The sequence below is a fragment of the Leopardus geoffroyi genome, chromosome D1, assembly GCF_018350155.1.
Source record: "Leopardus geoffroyi isolate Oge1 chromosome D1, O.geoffroyi_Oge1_pat1.0, whole genome shotgun sequence".
NCBI lineage: Eukaryota > Metazoa > Chordata > Mammalia > Carnivora > Felidae > Leopardus > Leopardus geoffroyi.
The window spans coordinates 18,456,758-18,477,642 of NC_059329.1; the positions used below are offsets into that span (position 1 = coordinate 18,456,758).

The 20,885-nt window shown below is 39.4% G+C and overlaps 1 long non-coding RNA gene across 8 annotated transcripts in view; it reads right to left on the bottom strand.

The window, feature by feature from the left end:
* Positions 1-607: 607 nt before the first annotated feature.
* Positions 608-20,885, bottom strand: part of LOC123600812 — a 67,696-nt gene continuing 47,418 nt past the window's right edge. For 6 of the 8 annotated variants that reach the window (XR_006713821.1, XR_006713822.1, XR_006713828.1 and 3 more), the window contains exons 2-3: positions 4,411-4,492; positions 608-806 (exon numbers count right to left, since the gene is read on the bottom strand). This is a non-coding gene — a long non-coding RNA (uncharacterized LOC123600812). Of the gene's footprint in view, positions 807-4,410; positions 4,493-7,776; positions 7,808-13,097; positions 13,129-20,885 lie in introns of those variants that run through there. The other 2 variants (XR_006713825.1, XR_006713823.1) reach the window with 2 other exon arrangements.

The window sequence follows — 20,885 nt, forward strand, 5'->3', positions numbered from 1 at the left end:
ACATGTTATTTAACCTCCATATATTTGTATTCTTTCCAGGTTTTCTCTTGTGATGATTTCTGGTTTGATACCACTGTGGCTGGAAAAGACGCACTGTATGACTTTAGTCTTCTTAAATTTGGGGAGACTTATGGCCTAACGTGATCTATTCTGGAGAATGTCCCATGTGCACTTGAAAAGAATGTGTATTCCACTGTTTTAGGATGGAATGTTCTGAATGTATCTGTTAGATCCACCTGGTCCAATCATTAAGAGCTACTGATTCCTTGTTGATTTTCCTGTCTGGATGATCTGTCCATTGATGTAAGTAGGGTGTTAGAGTCCCCTAATATTATTGTATTACTATTTTGTTAATAGTTGCCTTATGTATTTGGGTACTCTCATGTTGGGTGCATAAATATTTACAATTGTTACATTTTCATGTTGGATTGTTCCTCTTATTATATAGTGTCCTTCTTTGTCTCTTGTTACAGTCTTTGTTTTAAAGTCTATTTTATCTAAGTATTGCTACCCCAGTTTTCTTTTCACTTCCATCTGCATCATAAATTCTTTTCCATCTCTTTCAATCTGTGTGTTTAGATCTGAAAGGAGTCTCATAGACAGCATATAGATGGGCCTCTTTTATCCATTCAGTCACCCTATGTCTTTTGATTAATTAGTCCATTTACAGTCAAAGTAATCATTGATAGGTATGTACTCATTGCCATTTTGTTAACTTGTTTTATGATTGTTTTGCAGTTCTTCTCTGTTCTTTCCTCCTCTTGCTGTCTGGCGGTGGTTTGATGCCTTTCTTTGATGCCTTTGATCTGCAAAAAAACAAAAGAATCCAAGCACATCTATTATAGGTTTTTGAACTGTGGTTACCATTAGGTTTGTATATAACATCCTATGCATGTTAGGTTGATGGTTGTTTAAGTTTGAACCCATTCTAAAAGCACTACATTTTTACTCCCCTTATCCCCTGCATGCTTTATGTATGTCATACTTTACATTCTTTGTGAATCCCTTTATTGACTTTTTAAATAGATCTAATTGATTTTACTGTTTTTGTGCTTTAACCCCTGTACTGGTTTTATAAGGGACTGATCTACTTCTATTATGTTTGCATGTACCTGAGAAATCTTTTCCTTTCCTAAGAAAAGGATTATGGCCTGCCTTTCCACTCAAAGAATTCCCTTTAGTGTTTCCTGTAGGGCTGATTTAGCAGTCAAGAACTCCTTTTAGCTTTTACTTGAGAAACTCTTTATCTCTCCTTCTATTCTGAATGATAGTCTTGCTAGCTAGAGTATTCTTGGCTGCAGGTTTTTTCTTTTCAGCACTTGGAATATATCCTGCCACTCCCTTCTGACCTGCAAAGTTTCTGCTGAAAAATCTGACAGCTTTATGGAGTTTCCTGTGTGTGTGTGTAAGTAGGCTCCACGCTCGATGAGGGGCTTGAACTAACAACCCTGAGATGAAGAGTCGGATGCTCCACCAACTGAGCCACGCAGGTACCCCGATATTTCCCTTGTATGTAATTGTTTTTTCTCTTGCTGCTTTTAAAATTATCACTACTTGTTTGCCATTTTAATTGTCTTGAGGAGGATCTCCTTGGGCTGGTATTTGGTCGCTCTCTGTGCCTCCTGAATCTAGATTTCCAATTCCTTCCCCAGATTAGGAAAGTTTTCAGATACTTATTCAAAGTTATTGCCCCTTTTTTCTCTCTTCTCCTTCTGGGATCCCTAAATGTGGATGTTGTTACACTTGATGGTGTTGCTGAGTTCTCTTGGCCTATTCTCATTTTTTTTTTCTTTTTCCTGTTCAGGTTGGTTGCTCTCCATTACTGTCTTCTAACTTGCTTCTCTGTTCTTCTGCTTTCTCCAGTCTCCTATTTATTTACTGTAGTGTATTTTTAATTTCAAGATTCTTCTCTCTGGGTTTTTGGTTTTCTCTTCACTAGAACCTGGTGCTTCAGAGGTGTCTCCTACGTGTGTTGCATGTGCCCCACTGTTGCGGTTGAGCCACATGTGCCTGCAGTCCAGTTGGCCGCAATGGCCCTCTTTGCCCATGGTCATCAGGGTTTGGTCCCTGTGCTGTTAAGGAGCCAGTCTGGGCTTGAGTTGGGTCAGCTGGATCCTTGCCTTAGCCCATTTGCTGGAACCGTGGTTATACTGAACTACAGGGCTCTCCCTATGTTGTCCCCAAGAGGCTTCCGTTGGTGGGCAGGGTCAGCAGTGAGAGATGTCTACTCCAGCCTTCTGCTGGGGCTGCAGTGACCCTGAACTACTGGACTCTCTTTGTGCTGCCCCTATGAGGTTTCTGTTGCTTGGTGGGGCAGTCAGATTGGATGTGTGCCCACAGCACCCTGCTGGGGCTGCCCTTGAACTGCTGTGTGTGGTTATCTTCTCCTTTCCCCAGGGCAAGAGTCCCTTTGGAGTGGTATTGGCCCCTGTTGAGGCTGTTTGTGCAATGAGACCCTTGTGGATCCACTTTGGAGGAACTCCTGCGGAGTGAGGCAGTACAGCAGAATGCAGGGGCAAGGCAAGTTGTTAGCAAGGTAGGTGCTGAGCATTCCACACTGGCTCCTATAGGTGTCAATGTATCTAGACTGGGGGGCAGGGGAGAGAAAAGACCCTGTCAGCTCTTTTGTTCTTGAAGAAGTCTCCTAAAGATCCCCCCACTTCCACCACAAGCTCTGAGATTAGCAAATATACCTCCTTCTCCTTCTCATATGCCTCAGGCTCCTTTCACACTGCTGCTTCTATGCAGTACTTGGGCAGGGTTATTATGCAGTCTCTCTAAGGGTGGAGACTCAGTCTCCTATTGCTCTCCAGCTCTCTGAGTCGAGCCCATTGATTTTTTTTTTAAAGTTCCTGATATTAAGCCCCACTCATGTTAAACATTCATGAAGTTAAGTCCCTCTGGTTTTTAAAGCCAAGGGAGGACTTGTCTTCCCAGGGCAGGCACCCCTGTGGCTGCGGTGCCTGGTGTGGGGTCTGCTCCATGCTCGTGGTGTCCCTTCCATTTGCGGTTAGTCTCGCAGACTGGTTTGGTTCCTGCACCCCCACCCTTTCTACCATTTTCAGTGTGGCCTCTTTATGATTTCCTGGGTGGGTTACACTGATGTGGCTTTTACCTAGGTGTGTCTGCTACCAGCTCAAATTGTAAAGTGTGAAACTTCAGGGAAGTTTCAGAGGCGGTAACAGGCCCAAGGCAGGCTGTCCGGAGATGAACCACTTTGCCTTTCCCTCAGAATAACCTTTCAGGCCAATCAAGACCCTGTGGGCTCAAAAGAAATCTTTGCTCCTCCCTTGACTACATGGGTCTAAATTGGCAGTCTTCTCCAGGACAAGGGTGATGAGCAGAGATGAACTTTATCTGAGTGAGCCATCTATATGGCAGGGCAAACATCTAATTACCAAACTGCTCTATCTTGTGAAGTGCGATCCTTTCCTCTGAAATCCCAGACCCCTACCCTTTTCTCCTTAGGCAAAATGAGGTATATAGGTCATCCTGAACTGTCTCTGGAATTTCCAGGTCTGGGTAGGTTCCCCATGTGTTGCTATTAAATTAGATTTTCTCGGGTTAATCTTTTTTTTTTTTTTTTTGTCAGTTTGATTCTTAGTCCACCTAGGACCGTCAAGGGGACAGGACTTCTTGTTCCCTGATAGCTTCTATCAGAATGTCTTGGCTATCGTTTGGCATTTGCTGTTCCATATCAATTACGGCATATATAATTTTCTTTCCTCAAAATACTCAGCTTCAGTAGATCACAGGTAAGTGTTTGACTTACAAATCAAGTAGGAGTATCAGTGTTACCTAATTTTCCTCATTAGTAAAGTCTAACTTGTTTCCCTTGTTAGCTAAAAATATTAATATAAATACAAGTTTAACATTTTCTGCCCACCCCCAGTGAATGTGGGGACCACTCATTTGCAGCAGTAATTCTCATCCATGGATGATAATAGTAGGACATCATCCCCCAATAGGGAAATATGTCCTTTCATTTAAATGTATTTAACTTGTATAAGTATTCACTTTTCTAATTCAGTTCTCATCATCAAAAATGATGCTCGAATGATTCATTCCAGAAAAGTCTCATGCATTTTCATCACTCTTATCATTTCAGAAGGAACATATGAATAAGTTGTTTACTAGCAAATACTGTAACCTACATGATAGACCAGTCATTCTAATTACGCTTTAAAAGGAACAGAAATGAAAACCATCGACAGGAACTTCTATTACTGTTCTTGCTGCTCAAGCATGGAAAACAAGAATTCCCCCTTCCACATCTGCTTATACAAAGGGTCATGCTTCACCAGAAACTTGTCTTAGTTCTTGAATAGTAAGTACAAAACCAAACTTTAGTCTCAATAACAAAACTATATTTGCTGTGGCTTTCAGATATCAAAGTAAGCTAAAACCTACCAAATATTTCCAGATTGTCTTCTAGGTGAGAGTGTGTTTTTCAGTAGATGTCTTCTTCTTGAAGTCTTCTGAGCCCAATGTGCTGAAATTATAAATATATACATAGCTATGAATTCTGGGACATAACAGAATGGCATTATAGCCAGAATGCTGAGAACTGTCCTGCCCTACAGCCCAAGTTCATCTCTGCAATATATCACAAAGAGCCACCATTACAGATGGGCAGTTAAACTGTTGTGATGATTACAAATTATCACAGTGCATTACTTCCAAATTTGGGAGATGTTTGTCAAAATATGAATGTGCCCTTCAGAGTGTTTCCCACCTGAGAGAATCATTTATCAAGCATGTCATGGCAGCCAAAGGCTCAGAACTGATTGTTGCTTTAGAGGGTAGACATTGCAGTTCTGTGTTTCATTGTCTACTAGCCAGATGATGGTATGACCCAGTACGCGTTTTTTTAAGACTAAGCTTTTGGGAATTTAATGTTAAAGAGACAAGGTATGAGAGCTTTTGTTCTGACTTGTGAAGTGATTTGCTGGAAAATAAAAGGAAGCTAGGGAGGTTGAATTTTCCAGAGCAACATATTCTTCCATGTTTAACATAGCCAGAGGCCACCTTAATTCCTAATAACATTCCCAATTTTTTCTTAATGAATCGTGAAGAATATGGCTATTTATTTCTACTTTATTTAATACATTAGCCTCTTCCAAGCTGATGTTTACACACACCTCCTAGTCAGAGCACTTATAGAATTAGGATATAAATTAAATTCATCATTCTCTCATTGCCTTTTTTTTCTCAACATCTCATTACACAATAAAATATTTGGCTATTAGAAGATCTACATCAATGTCGTTTATAAATAGGCCTCTTAAAATGCACTTGACAATATATTTTCAGTTTAAAAATCTAAGTTTAAGAAGATATGGGTGATATCAGTGAAAATGACAGAGTAAGGACCTCTGAAAACTCTCTATAAAAGCAATGAGGACACTGGCAAAACTTGTCATCAACTCTGAAAAACAATCAAAGATTTAAGCAATTCGGAAACATTTTCAAGAGGAAATGGCAAGAACAATGAGACTTTTGACATTTTAACTTGCCCTATTCCCATCCAACACCTATGCTGGCCATGAAAACCAACAGCCCACAATCATAGCTAAAATCAAGTAGCTTGGCAATCATTGGAAGTAGCAGAAAGGAGCCGGTTGTTAAAACAAAACAAAACAAAACAAAACACAATAGGATAACCAAAAAGCTCTGGGTTAAAAGAAAAAACTGAGGAATACGATATCTCTATGGAGCTTTGACATGCTTTGACTTATTCCTGGGAATGTAGAAGTCCATGCAGATGCATAAGGTTGTATGCAAGGCCAGTGTCATGCACGTGCTCAGGAAAGAGCTAAAAAGGTCCTAAGTCCCCACTTCTGGCTACATTCTGCTTGAGTAGAGCCTCAAGGTTAAAGGCAAAACAGAGTTGTAAATGCCTGGCTGAATGTTGAAGGCATGGCCAATACACACACACGGCCCTTTTGCAAAGACTGGAAGACTTAATGATTCTAGACATCTAAGAAAATCTGTGTCCAATTATTGGCTCACCACTAAGCTAATCAAGCAGAGATTTCAGCCACACAAGACACTACAGACTACACATTTAGTTCAGAAAAACCCTAGACAAAGAGCAACAACAAATCCTGAGAGTGAAAAGAATCTGCTTTCCAGAATAGCAACATTATGTTATTTAAAATGCCCATTTTTCTGTACATGGACTAAATGCTCTAATCAAGACATACGATGATGGAATGGATAAACAAGCAAGACCCATCTATAATTTCAGACCTAAAGACACAGGCAGGTTGAGAGTGAAGGGATGGGGGCACCTGGGTGGCTCAGTTGGTTAAGGGTCCCACTTTGGCTCAGGCCATGATCTCATGGCCCCCACGTTGGGCTCTCTGCTATTAGCAGAGTCCACTTCAGATCCTCTGTCTCCCTCTCTCTCTGCCCTTCCCCAACACGCACGCACACTCTCTCTCCCTCTCAAAAATAGACATTATAAAAACTTAGGGGCACCTGTGTGGCTCAGTCAGGTAAGCATCCTACTCTTGGTTTCAGCTCAGGTCATGAGCTCATGACTTTGTGGGTTTGAGCCCTGCACCGGGCTCTGCACTGGCAGAGTGGGGCCTGCTTGGGATTCTGTCTCCTTCTCTCTCTGCCCCTCCTGTGCACTCGCTCTCTCAAAAATAAACATTAAAAAAAAAAAAAAAGCCCAACCCACACTCTCCAGAAGAGCTCACAGGTCAGGCCACAAAACAAGTCTCCACAAATTTGAAAAGACTGAAGTCATACCATGCATCTTTTCTGATCACAATGGTATAAAACTAGAAATCAACTACAAGAAACAATCTGCAAAGAGCACAAATATGTTTTTATTTAAGCATATGTGGTTTTATTAAGCATATGTTTTATTTAAGCATATGTTAAATAATATGCTACTAAACAATGAATGGGCCAACCGAGAAATCAGAGTGGAATCAAAAAATATAGAGAGACAAATGAAAAGACAATAGTCCAAAATCTCTGGGATGCAGAAAAAGCTGTTCTATAGGAATTTTATAGTAACATAGGCCTACCTCAAGAAGAAAAATCTCCAATAACCTAACCTTACACCAAAAGGAGGTAGAAAAATAACAAAGCCCAAAACCAGTAGAAGGAAGGGAAGGAAATAATAAAAGATTAGAGCTGAAATAAAGGATATAGAAAATAAAAATACAACAGATCCATGAAACCAGGAGCTGGTTCTTTGAAAAGATCAACAAAATGGATAAATCTCTAGCCAGATGCATCAAAATAAAAAAGACCCAAATAATATCACAAATGAGAAAGAAGTAATAATTAATAAAGAAATACAAACAATTGTAAGAGAATATTATAAAAAACTATATGCCAACAAACTGGACAACCTAGAAGAAACGGGTAAACTCCTAGAACACAGCCTACTAAAACAGGAAGAAATAGAAAATTTGAACAGACCAATTACAAGCAGTAAAACTGAATCAGTAATCAAAAAACTCCCAACAAACAAAAGTCCAGGACCAGGTGGCTTCATAGGCAAATTCTACCAAATATTTAAAGAAGAATCAACATCCATTCTTCTCAAACTACTCCAAAAAGTAGAAGAGGAAAAAAACACTTCCAAATACATTCTATGAGGCCAATACCCTGCTACCAAAACCAGATAAAGACACCACACTCACACCCACAAAGACAACTACAAGCCAATATCTCTGATGAACATAGATGCAAAAACCCTCAACAAAATACTAAAAAACCGAATCCGACAATACATTTAAAAAAGTCACTCACCACAATCAAGTGGGATTTATTTCCAGCATGCAAGGGTGGTTCAATATTCACAAATCCATCAACGTCATACATCACATCAATAAGAGAAAGGATAAAAACCATATGATCCTTTCGGTAGTTGTAGAAAAAGGATTTGACAAAATACAACATCCATTCATGATAAAAACCCTCAACAAAGTAGGTCTAGAGGGAACATACCTCAACATAATAAAGGCCTTAAATGAAAAACTCACATCTAACCATGGGGGAAAAACTGAGAGCTTTTCCTCTAAGGTTAGGAACAAGACAGGGATGTGCACTCTCCCTACTTTTATTCAACATAGCACTGGAAGTGCTAGCCACTGCAATAAGACAACAAAAAGAGATAAAAGGCATCCAAGTTGATAAGGAAGAAGTAAAACTTTCACATGATACCACATATAAAAAACCCTAAAGACTCCACAAAAAAAAACTATTGAATTTATTTGTCAGTTCTAGTAAAGTTGCAAGATACAAAATCCATGTATAGAAATCTACTGCATTCCTGTAACTAATAATGAAGCAGGGGAAAGTGAAATTAAGAAAACAATCCCATTTGCAATTGTTCCAAAAGCAGTAAAATACTTAGGACTAAGCTTAAGAGGTGAAAGACCTGTACTCTGACAACTATAAAGATGAAAGAAATTGAGACAAACACAAAAAAATGGAAAGATATTCCATGCTCATGGTTGAGAGAAAAAACACTGTTAAAATGTCCATACTACCCAAAGTAATCTACAGGATTAATGCAATCTCTATCAAAATACCAACAGCATTTTTCACAGAACTGGAACAAATAATCCTAAAATTTGTATGGAACCACAAAAGACCTTGAATAGTCAAAGCAATCTTGAAAAATTAAAACCAAATTGGAGGAATCACAACCCCCGACTTCAAATTATATTACAAAGCTGTTGTAATCAAAACAGTATGGTACTGGCATAAAAATAGACACCTAGATCAATAGAACAGAACAGAAAGACCAGAAATAAACCCACAATTATGTGGTCAATTAATCTACAACAAAGGAGGCAAGAATATGCAATGTGAAAAAGTCTCTTCAGCCAATGGTGTTGGGAAAACTGGACAGCGACATGCAAAGGAATGAAACTGGACCACTTTCTTACACCAAACCCAAAAATAAACTCAAAATGGATTAATGTGAAACCTGAAACTACAAAAATCCTGGAAAAGAACATAAGCAGTAATTTCTCTGCCATCAGCTTTAGCAACATTTTTCTATGTATGTCTCTGAGGCAAGAAAAATAAAAGCCAAAACAAACTACTGGGACTACATCAAAGTAAAAAGATTCTGCACAGCAAAGGAAACAAAACTGAAAGGCAACCTAATGAAAGGGAGAAGATATTTGCAAATGACATGTCCGATAAAGGCTTAGTATCCAAAATATATAGGGAATTTATGCAACATTCAAAAAACAAATAATCCAATTAAAAATGGTCAGAAGACATGAACAGACATTTCTCCAAAGAAGACCTACAGATGGCCAACAGACACATTAAAAGATGCTCAACCATCAGGGAATTTAAAATCAAAAGTACGATGAGATCAGGGCACCTGGGTGGCTCAATTGGTTGAGCATACAACTTCAGCTCAGGTCATGGTCTTGTGGTTGGTGAGTTTGAGCCCCACCTTGGGCTCACTGCTGTCAGCACAGAGCCTGCTTTGGATCCTCTGTACCAACCTCTGCCCCTCCCCGCTTGCGTGCGCTCTCTCTCAAAATAAACATTAAAAAAAGAAAGTACAATGAGATATCACCTCACACCTGTCAGAATGGCAATATAAACACAAGAAATAAGTGTTGGTAAGGATGTGGAGAAAAAGGAACTCTTGTGCATTGTTGGTTGTAATTCAAACTGGTGCAGCCACTCTAGAAAACTGTATGGAGTTTCCTCAAAAAGTTAAAAACAGAACTACCCTACAATCCAGTAATTGCACTACTGCATATTTACCCAAAGAATACCAAAAAACTATTTCAAAGGGATACGTGCATCCCTATGTTTATGGCAGCATTATTTAGAATAGCTGAATTATGGCAGCAGTCCAAGTGTCCATTGACAGATGAATGGATAAAGAAGATGTGGTACATATATACAATGGAATATTAGTCATAAAAAAGAGTGAAATTTTGCCATTTGAAACAACATGGAGCTGGAGAGTATAATGTTAAGTGAAATAAGTCAATCAGGAAAGACAAATCCCATATGATTTCATGCATATGTGGAATGTAAGAAACAAAACAAGCAAAGGAGAAAGGAGAGACAAACCAAGAAACAGACTTAACTATAGAGAACTGATGCTTACTGGCGGGGCGGGGGGGAGGGGTGAACTAGGTGATGGGATTAAATAGTACATTTATCATGAGGAGCACTGAGAAATGTACAGTTGTTGAATGACTATATTGTACACCTGAAACTAATATAACACTGTATGTTAACTAAATCCATTTCAATCAGGTTTTGGTCTTCACCCCTCCATAATTGAAAGTATTCTTAATGCAGTCACCCAAGACTTCTAATATTGCCATTTCCAAAGTCCCTTCTCTGTTCTTGACTTACCTAAAGTCTCAGTAGCAATTGAAACAATTTTTGAAAATCAAGTTTACTGATGTATGATTTCCAATAAAATGTACACATATTAAGTGTATAATTTGATATACATCTCTGTACTCATCACTACCACAACATCTAGAACCTCTCCATCACCCCAAAAGGTACCATTATTCCCCTTCCAATCTAACCCCACAATCATCCTGACCCTAGACAACAACAGACATGCTGTTACTATATATTTAGATTTTTCTTAGAGTTTCATATTAATGGAATCATATATGATGTATTCTTCTTTTGACTTATTTTGCTCGGCAGTTTTTGAGATTTATCTGTTATTGCATCTGTCAGTGATTCATTCCTTTTTATTAGTGAGTAGTATGGAAATTGTATAGACGAGCTACAATTTGTTTATCCATCTACCTGTTGATAGACATTTGGGATGTTTCTGGTCTGGAGCTTTTACAAATAAAGCTGCTATAAACATTCATCTTGGTGTGGACATATGTTTTCGTTTCACTTAGATCAATGCTTAGAATGGAACTGTTGGATCATAAAGTTAAGTATATGTTTAAATTTATAAGAAATATCAACCTGTTTCCAAAGTGGATGTACCATTTTACATTCTTAGTAGCAATGATGAGAGTTCTAGTTAGTCTACACCTCACCCATGCTTGTCATTGTCAGTCTTTTTAATTTTAGTCTAATAGATGTTTTCTGACATCTTGTGGTTATAGCTTGCATTTCCCTAATGACTAATGATACTGAATATCTTGTGTTCTCATTAACAAACTGCATATCTTTTTAATAAAGTGTTCAAATCTTTTGCTTATTTTTTATGGGCTGGTTGTCTTATTGAGATGCAAGCGTTCTCTACATTCCAGATAAATCCTGGGTTGCATATATGTATCATATGTTTTTTTCCCCACTTTATGTGGGCTTGTGTTTTCATTTTCTTTTTTTTTAATTTTTAAAATATTTGTTTATTTTTGAGAGAGAGAGAGAGCGGGGAAGGGGCAGAGAGAAAGGGAGACACAGAATCCAAAGCAGGCTCCAGGCTCCAAGCTGGCAGCACAGAGCCCAATGCGGGGCTCGAACTCACAAACCATGAGATCATGATCTGAGCTGAAATCAGATGCTTAACAGACTTGAGCTACCCAGGTGCCCCACTGTCTTTTCATTTTCTTAATGGAGTTCAAGAAGTTTTAATTTTGATGAAGCTCATTTTATGAAATGTTTTCTTATGATTCATGCTTTTGTGTCCTAAGAATTATTTGCCCACTCCAAAATCTCAAAAGATTATATTCCATGTTTTCATCTAGAAGTTTTGTAGTTTAATGCTTACATTTTGGTCCACGATTTATTTTCATATTTATATGTGGTGTGAGGTCAAAGTTAAAGTTCTTCCTTTCTTTTTTTTTTTTTTTTTTTTTTAATTTTTTTTAAATTTTTTTTTTCAACGTTTATTTATTTTTGGGACAGAGAGAGACAGAGCATGAACGGGGGAGGGGCAGAGAGAGAGGGAGACACAGAATCGGAAACAGGCTCCAGGCTCTGAGCCATCAGCCCAGAGCCCGACGCGGGGCTCGAACTCACGGACCGCGAGATCGTGACCTGGCTGAAGTCGGAAGCTTAACCGACTGCGCCACCCAGGCGCCCCAAAGTTCTTCCTTTCTAATGGATATGTGGTTGTTCCAGCCCCCTTTGTTGAAAAGAGGTTTTTTTTTTTTTTTTCCTTCAGTTACCTTGTTTCTTTTGTCAAAATCAACTGACAGTATACGCATGGGTCTATTTATGGACTCTGTTCTGTTGGTCTCTAAATTTTGACATTTCCTTGCTTACTTTCTGTGATGCTATATTCTCCTGGGTTTCCTCTGGCCAGTTCTCATTTTTTTTTTTTTTTAAACATCCTTCTCCTGGTTTTCTGCTTTTATAAATGAGGTATCCAGGACTTCATCCTAGGCCTCCCTCTATTTTTCTATCTACACACCCTCCCTTCATCAAAGATTAATAGGTGTTAATTAGAAAAAAAGAGTAGGAGAAGTGGAGGGAGGGAATGGAGAAGAAAAAGAATAAAAATGTGTTAGAATGATGAGCAGGGGCAGAGCCCAGGAGATGAGAGAATATGATGCATGGAAAGTATGTATAGCTGAAGTCTACAATGTGAAGGAGAAAAGCATGAGGTCGGACTTCAAGCTGTATTACAAAGCTGTAATCATCAAGACAGTATGGTACTGGCACAAGAACACTTAGATCAATGGAACATAATAGAGAACCCACAAATGGACCCACAAACATATAGCCAACAATCTTTGAAGAGCAGGAAAGAATATCCAATGAAATAAAGACAGTCTTTTCAGCAAGTGGTGCTGGGAAAACTGGACAGTGACATACAGAAAAATGAACCTGGACCATTCTTCTTACACCATACACAAAAATAAACTCAAAATGGATGAAAGACAGGAAGCCATCAAAATCCTCGAGGAGAAAGCAGGCAAAAGCCTCTTTGACCACGGCCACAGCAACTTCTTACTCAACACATCTCCAGAGGCAAGGGAAACAAAAGCAAAAATGAACTATTGGGACCTCATCAAAATAAAAAGCTTCTGCACAGCAAAGGGAACAATCAGCAAAACAAAAAGGCAACCGATGGAATGGGAGAAGATATTTGCAAATGACATATCAGATAAAGGGTTAGTACCCAAAATCTATAAAGAACTTATCAAACTCAACACCCAAAAAACAAATAATCCACTGAAGAAATGGACGATAGACATGAATAGACACTTCTCCAAAGACAACATCCAGATGGCCAGCCGACACATGAAAAAATGCTCCACATCACTCATCATCAGGGAAATACAAATCAAAACCACAATGAGATACCACCTCACACCTGTCAGAATGGCTAACATGAACAACTCAGGCAACAAAAGTCATTGGCCAGGATGTGGAGAAAGAGGATCTCTTTTGCACTGCTGGTGGGAATGCAGACTGGTGCAGCCACTCTGGAAAACAGAATGGAGGTGCCTCAAAAAATTAAAAATAGAACTACCCTACAACCCAGCAATTGCACTACTAGGTATTTATCCAAGGGATACAGGTGTGCTGTTTCGAAGGGACACATGCACCCCCATGTTTATAGCATCACTATCAACAATAGCCAAAGTATGGAAAGAGTCCAAATGTCCATCGATGGATGAATGGATAAAGAAGATGTGGTGTGTGTGTGTGTGTGTGTGTGTGTGTGTGTGTGTATGTACACACACACACACACACACACACAATGGAGTATTACTTGGCAATCAAAAAGAATGAAATCTTGCCATTCGCAACTATGTGGATAGAACTAGAGGGTATTATGTTAAGTGAAATTAGTCAAAGAAAGACAAATATCATATGATTTCACTCATATGAGGACTTTAAGATACAAAAGAATGAACATAAGGAAAGGGAAGGGAAGGAAAAATAATATAAAAACAAGGAGGGGGACAAAAACCTAAGAGACTCTTAAATATGGAGAACAAACAGAAGGTTGCTGGAGGGGTTGTGGGAGTGGGGATGTGCTAAATGGTAAGGGGCATTAAGGAATCTACTCCTGAAATCACTGTTGCACTATATGCTAACTTGGATTTAAATTAAAAACAAAATTAAATTTAAAAAAAAAAAAAAAAAAAAGCATGATGTGAGGCAAGGCAAAGTTTAAGAACAGTCCTGGAAGCCATGCCAAGTTTGTACCTAAACCTGCGAGCAATTAGAAACTGACATAAGATGTGTAAGAAGTATTTAATGGTTGTGTAAATAAATAACCACACAGTCGTTAAAATGGAGTTTGTGGAGGCGCCTGGGTGGCTCAGTTGAGCGTCTGACTTCAGCTCAGATTATGATCTCACAGTTTGTGGGTTCAAGCCCCGTGCGGGGCTCTGTGCTGACAGCTCACAGCCTGGATTCTCCTTTGGATTCTGTGTCTCCTCCTCTCTCTGCCCTTCCCCTGCTCGTGCTCTGTCTCCATCTCTCTCCCAAAAATAGATAAACATTAAAAAATGTTTTTAATAGAGTTTGTGAAGGATATTTTGCCCCTTTTAAAAATCCACATTATGTTTCATCTGGGAAACAAGATCTGTATGAGCTACATAAAATTTATATTTTAACAGGAGCACTTACAAAGAATAAAAGAAAAATGTACCACATGTTTAACAGTAGCTATTCCCAAATGTTAGATTGCAGACAGCTTCATTTTCTTCCTTTTGCTTTTCTATACATTCCATTTTTTTTCCTAATTAGTCTGTGTTAATTCTATAATGAGATGCTTTTAAAAGCATGCTAGAAAACAAATGACTCATTTTTAGAAGAGGTGCCAAGTTACTGTTAAGAATAATTAAGCTGGGCTTGAGTCTGTGGGGCTGCGGTTTAGGCAGCATGGGGAGCCCAGAAAGTTGCCACTTGGAGCTCCAATCCTAAACTTCCTATCCTGCCCTCTCTATGTTCTAGATTGGGGCCACCCCACACCTAAGGCAGGAATATGGCGGCCACAAAGGAGACAAAAATGTCACTGGAGTCCATAAATTCTAGGCTCCAGATCATTATGAAAGGTGGAAAGTAGGGGCGCCTGGGTGGCTCAGTCGGTTAAGCAGCCGACTTCGGCTCAGGTCACGATCTCGCGATCCGTGGGTTCGAGCCCCGCGTCGGGCTCTGGGCTGACAGCTCAGAGCCTGGAGCCTGTTTCAGATTCTGTGTCTCCCTCTCTCTCTCTGACCCTCCCCCGTTCATGCTCTGTCTCTCTCTGTCTCAAAAGTAAATAAACGTGAAAAAAAAAAAAAAAAGTGGAAAGTACATGCTGGGATACAAGCAGAGTCTGAAAATGATCAGACATGGCAAAGCTAAACTCTGGTCATCCTCACCAGCAACTGCCCAGCTTTGAGGAGATCTGAAATAGAACACTCTGCCATGTTGGCCAAAACTGGTGTCCATCACTACAGTGGCAATCGTACTGGACTGGGCACAGCATGTGGAAAATACTGTCAATATGCACACTGGCTACCATTGATCCAGGTGATTCTGATAGCATTGGAAACATGCCAGAACAGACTGGTGAAAAGTAAATCGTGCAAAATTTTTCTTTAATAAAACTAGCCAGAGCTTGTTTTAAAAAGAAAATAAAAAACTAAGCTGAGTGTCATCACCGCCACGGCAGAGTAGGAGACCCCACCCTCCATCCACCCATAAAGATCAACAGCTGGCTATCCACAAACAAAAATGGCTCTGATCAAGTTCAGGGTCCACTTGAACTTCAGCAAGCAACACAGTGGAACAAAACCTGAGAACAACCACACAAAAAAGAAAGAATAGGACTGCTTTGCCTGCATCATCCCATCCCCCAGGCCAATACTGCACAGCACTGAGTGTTCCCTCAAAGGCAAAGGGAGAGCAGGGAGAGCGACCAGCTCCCCCAGTCTTTTGGGGCACTGCACAAAGAACCCATTTTGGTCTCATCCCACCCAGAGACTGAAAAGGCTGAGACATAATGGAGGTAGCTAGGAACAAAAAAGAGCAGAGCTGCCTGCAGTAGCCACACAGCAGGAGTGACTGTGGTTCCCAGTGACCTGCTCTGCAGAGGACAGCAGTAGCTTTTGCCACTGAAGAAACCAATGACCGACACAGCCACCGCGGACCCCTACAGATTTCACCACTGAGGGTTTCCCCGGAAGGTTTTCCTAATCACGGATGCCAGCTACCTGATGCCCCCGTAACTCTGTCCCCAGTCCCACTCCCTTCCGGAACTGCTATCCATGCTGGCAGCCAGCCCTGGCCTCTGTGGCTGTACGAGTACACGACACAGCCTACATACTGGAGGCTGACCCCTCGCCGCTGTGTGCACATTTGGAGCTAGCTGGCCCCTCCAGCTGTGCACCTACATGCTGCCGGCCTGATTTCCACCGCCAGCCTCTGCCAGCACATGGTGGCACCCACAGAGAGATCTTACGGTCACTAGAGTGAACACCAACAGCCAGGGCCCTGACGGCTGCTGATGGGCTGGATCCAGCCCCGTCGCCCGGCACTGGCCTGCACCAGGGGGCTCCCCCGCAGCTAGCCCCTCTAACGACGCGTGTGTGTGCCTCCAGGCTAACTCCCGTCACTGGCTTATATACTGCTCTGCTGTGCCCACAGGGAGACGCTGCAGCTACAGAGTGCATGCTGACAGCAGAGCCCCTGCAGCTGCGAGTGTACTTGCACTTGGCCATGGTACCTCGCTGCTGGCCCCGGCCACCACCACCACGTCTGATCCAACCGCTGCCACTACAGGGCGTTTGTAGCTGGTCCCCACAACTGAGTACCTGTGCATCACCAGCTCTGGTCGCCACCGAGGCCCACCCTGGTCCCTGGCCACTGGACCTGAAGGCACCGCCGAGGACTCCAATAGGCCTTGTAGCCATGCCATCCCTCTGCAGTCCTTGTCTAGAATCATGTAGTTATCGTCATGGACCCCAGCAGGCTGAGAAGATGAGACATCACAACCGCTGGACCTGGACAAGGCCCTACATGTGGTGCTCTGTGCTGCTAGAGCCAGGTTCCAACATGCTCCAGCTTGTCCCCACCCACAGGGGTAGAGGTCTTTCCTAACCAAAGACAGTCCATAAAGTCTGGAAGAGGTGACTGTGCCTTCCAATGTGCAGATATCTGTATAAGGCTAGAGGGATGGTGAAGAATCAGGGAAACATGCCACCACCAAAGGAACATAATAAATTATATATATTATAATATATATATTATATATATTATTATATATTATATATAATATATATTATATATACATAATAAATTATATATATTATACATAATAATATATTAATATATATAATATATATTAAACATAATAAATTATATATATTATAATATATATTATATATATTATTATATATTATATATATAATATATATTATATATATATTATATAATATATATACACACATACACAGTTATATATATATGTATATAGTGATATATAAAGTTATATACGTAAGTATATTAATCATATATCAATAGATACAAAGGGAAAAACAGAAATACAGCGAAGGTAGGGAACTCAATACCCCATTTTCAACAATGCACAGAGCATCCAGACAGAAAATTAATAAGGAAACACTGGACTTGAACTATATTTCAAAACAAATGTTTCTAACAGAAATATATAAAACATCCTATCCAAGAGCAGCAGAATACAGATTCTTCTCAAGTGCACATGGAACATTCTCCAGGGTAGATCATACGCTAGATGACAAAACAAGTCTTAGCAATTTAAAAAATACTGAAAATCTACCAAGTAACTTTTCCAACTTCAGCGGTATGAAACTAGAAATCAATTTTTTTTTAAAGTTAAACTAGGAAATTCACAAATGTGGAAATTAAACAACACGCTTCTAAATAACCAATGGGTCAAAGAAGAAATCAAAAGGGAAATAAAAAAATATCTTCAAACAAACAAAAATAGAAGCAACAAAACTTACTGGGATGTAGCAAAAACAGTTCTAAGAGGAAAGCTTACCGATAAATGCCTAAATTAAGAAAAAAAAAGAGCTCTCAAATAAGCAACCTAACTTTACACCTCAAGGAACCAGAAATAGAACAAACTAAGCCCACAGTTCAAAATTAACAGAAAGAAGGAAACAGCAAATATCTGAGCAGAAATAAAAAATAGAAAAATAAAAAAGATCACCAAAATTAGGAGCTGGTGTTATGAAACGATAAATAAAATCCATAAACCTTCAGCTAGACTTACCAAGGAAAAAGAGAAGACTCAAATAAATAATACTATCAATGAAAGAAGGGACATTACAACTGATATACAGAAAGATAAAGGATCATAAGAGACAATTAGGAACAATTATGCCAACAAACTGGACAACCTCAAAGAAATGAATAAATTCCTAGAAACATACAACCCACCAAGACTGAATCAGAAGAAATAGAACATCTGAATACACCAATCCTGAGCAAGGAGGTTGAAACAGTAATCAGAAACCTCCCATCAAAGAAAAGCCCATGACCAGATGCCTTCATGGATAAATTCTACCAAACATTTAAAGAAGAATTAACATCACTCCCTATCAAACTCTTCCAAAAATCTGATGAGGCGGGAACACTTCCAAATTCATTTGCGAAGGAGAGCATTACCTTGATCTCAAGACCAGACAAGGACATGACAAGAGAACTACAGGCCCAAATCCCCAATGAATACAGATGCAAAATTCTCAACAAAATACCAGGAAACTGAATTCAACAGCACATTATAAGGATTATGCATCATGTCAGGTGGGATTTATCCCTGGGATGCAAGGATGGCTTATTTATCCTATAAATACATAAACGTGATATACCACAATAGAATAGAATATAAAAATCATAAGGTCATCTTAAAAATGATGCACAGATTATGCAGATCATCATCTACAGAAAAATCATTTGACAAACTTCAACATTCATTCATGATAAAAATTCTCAATAAAGTGAATATAGAAGGAATGTACCTCAACATAATAAAGGCCATATATACAAGCCCACAGCTAATATCACACTCAACAGTGAAAAGCTGGGGCGCCTGGGTGGCTCAATCGGTTAAGCGTCCGACTTTGGCTCAGGTCATGATCTCACAGTTCGTGGGTTCGAGCCCCGCGTTGGGCCCTGTGCTGACAGCTCAGAGCCTGGAGCCTGCTTCAGATTCTGTGTCTCTCTCTCTCTCTCTCTCTCTCTGCCCCTCCCCTACTCGCACTCTGTCTCTGTCTCTCAAAAATGAATAAACGTTAAAAAAAATTTTTTAAAAAAACAGTGAAAGGCTGAAAGCTTTCCCTCTAAGATCAGGAACAAGATAAGACTCCTATTTAACATAGTATTGGAAGTCCTAACAGAGTAGTTAGGCAAGAAAAACAAATAAAAGGCGTCATCAGAAAAGAAGTAAAATGGTCTCTGTTTGCTGATGACATGATCTTGTAAATAGAAAATCCTAAAAACCTCACCAAAAATACTGTTACAATGAAAAAATTAGTTCAATAAAGTTGTAGGATAAAAAATCAAAGTGCAGAAGTCAAATGCATTGCTGTACACTAACAACAAACTATCTGAAAAAGAAAGAAAACAATCCCATTTATAAATGTAATATCAAAAAGAATGAAATACTTAGGAATAAACTTGACCAAAGAAGTGAAAACTATGGAGACACTGATCACAGCAAATGAAGAAGACACAAATAAGTGAAAAGACATTTCAATTCATGGATTGGACACATTAATATTGCTAAAGTGTTCATAATATCCAAAGCAAAACCCAAAGGTATTTTTATAGAAATAGAAAAACAATCCTAAAATTTGAAATGTAATCCTGAAACTGTAAAAATCCTAGAGGAAAACATAGAGAAAAATCTTGATATTGGTCTTGACAAGACTTTTTCAACAGGACACCAAAAATACAAGCAACAGCAACAACAAACCAGTAAACGGGAATACATCAAACTAAAAAGCTCTGCACGAAGGCAACCTACTGAATAGGAGAAGATATTTGCAAATGACATTCAACAAAGGGTTGGTATCCAAAATATATAAATAACTGATACAACTAAATACCCCCCAAATAAATAAACCAATTAAAAGACGGGCAGGACGAGCGGAAGGCACGGACAGACATTTCTCCAAAGACGACATACAGATGGTCAAAAGACACATGAAAGGATGCTCCACATCACTCATAATCAGGGAAATGTAAATGAAAACTACAATGAGATATCACCTCATGCCTGTAAGAATGGCTAACAGTAAAAAACAAAAACAAAAACAAAAAACACAGGGAACAACAAGTGTTGGCAAGGATATGGAGAAAAAGGAACCCTCTTGCACTGTTGGTGGAAATGCAAACTGGTGCCGCCACTGTGGAAGACATTACGGAAGCTCCTCAAAAAATTTAAAATAGAACTAGCCTATGATCCAGAAATTGTACTACTGGGTATTTACCCAAAAAATACAAAAACACTAATTCAAAGGAATACATGCACACTTATGTTTGTTGTAGCACTATTTACAATAGCCAAACTATGGAAGCAGCCAACTCTCCATCAATGCATGAATGGATAAAGAAGATGCGGTATATATATACAATGGAATATTACTTGGCCATAAAAAAGAATGAAATCTTGCCATTTGCAACCACATGGATGGAGCTAGGGAATTTGATGCTAAGTGAAATAAGTCAGAGAAAGACAAATACCATATGATTTCACTCACCTGTGGAATTTAAGAAACAAAACAAATGAGCAAAGAAAAAAAGAGACACAAACCAAGAAACAGACTCTTAACTGTAGAGAACAAACTAATGGCTACCAGACGGGAGGTGGATGGGGGGATGGGGATTACAGATTACACATGATGAAATAAAATTAAAAAAATAAAAAGCTCTGCAGAGGAAAAGAAATAAGGAACAAAATGAACAGGCAATCTATGGAATAGGAGAAAATATTTGCAAACCACCTCTCTGACAAG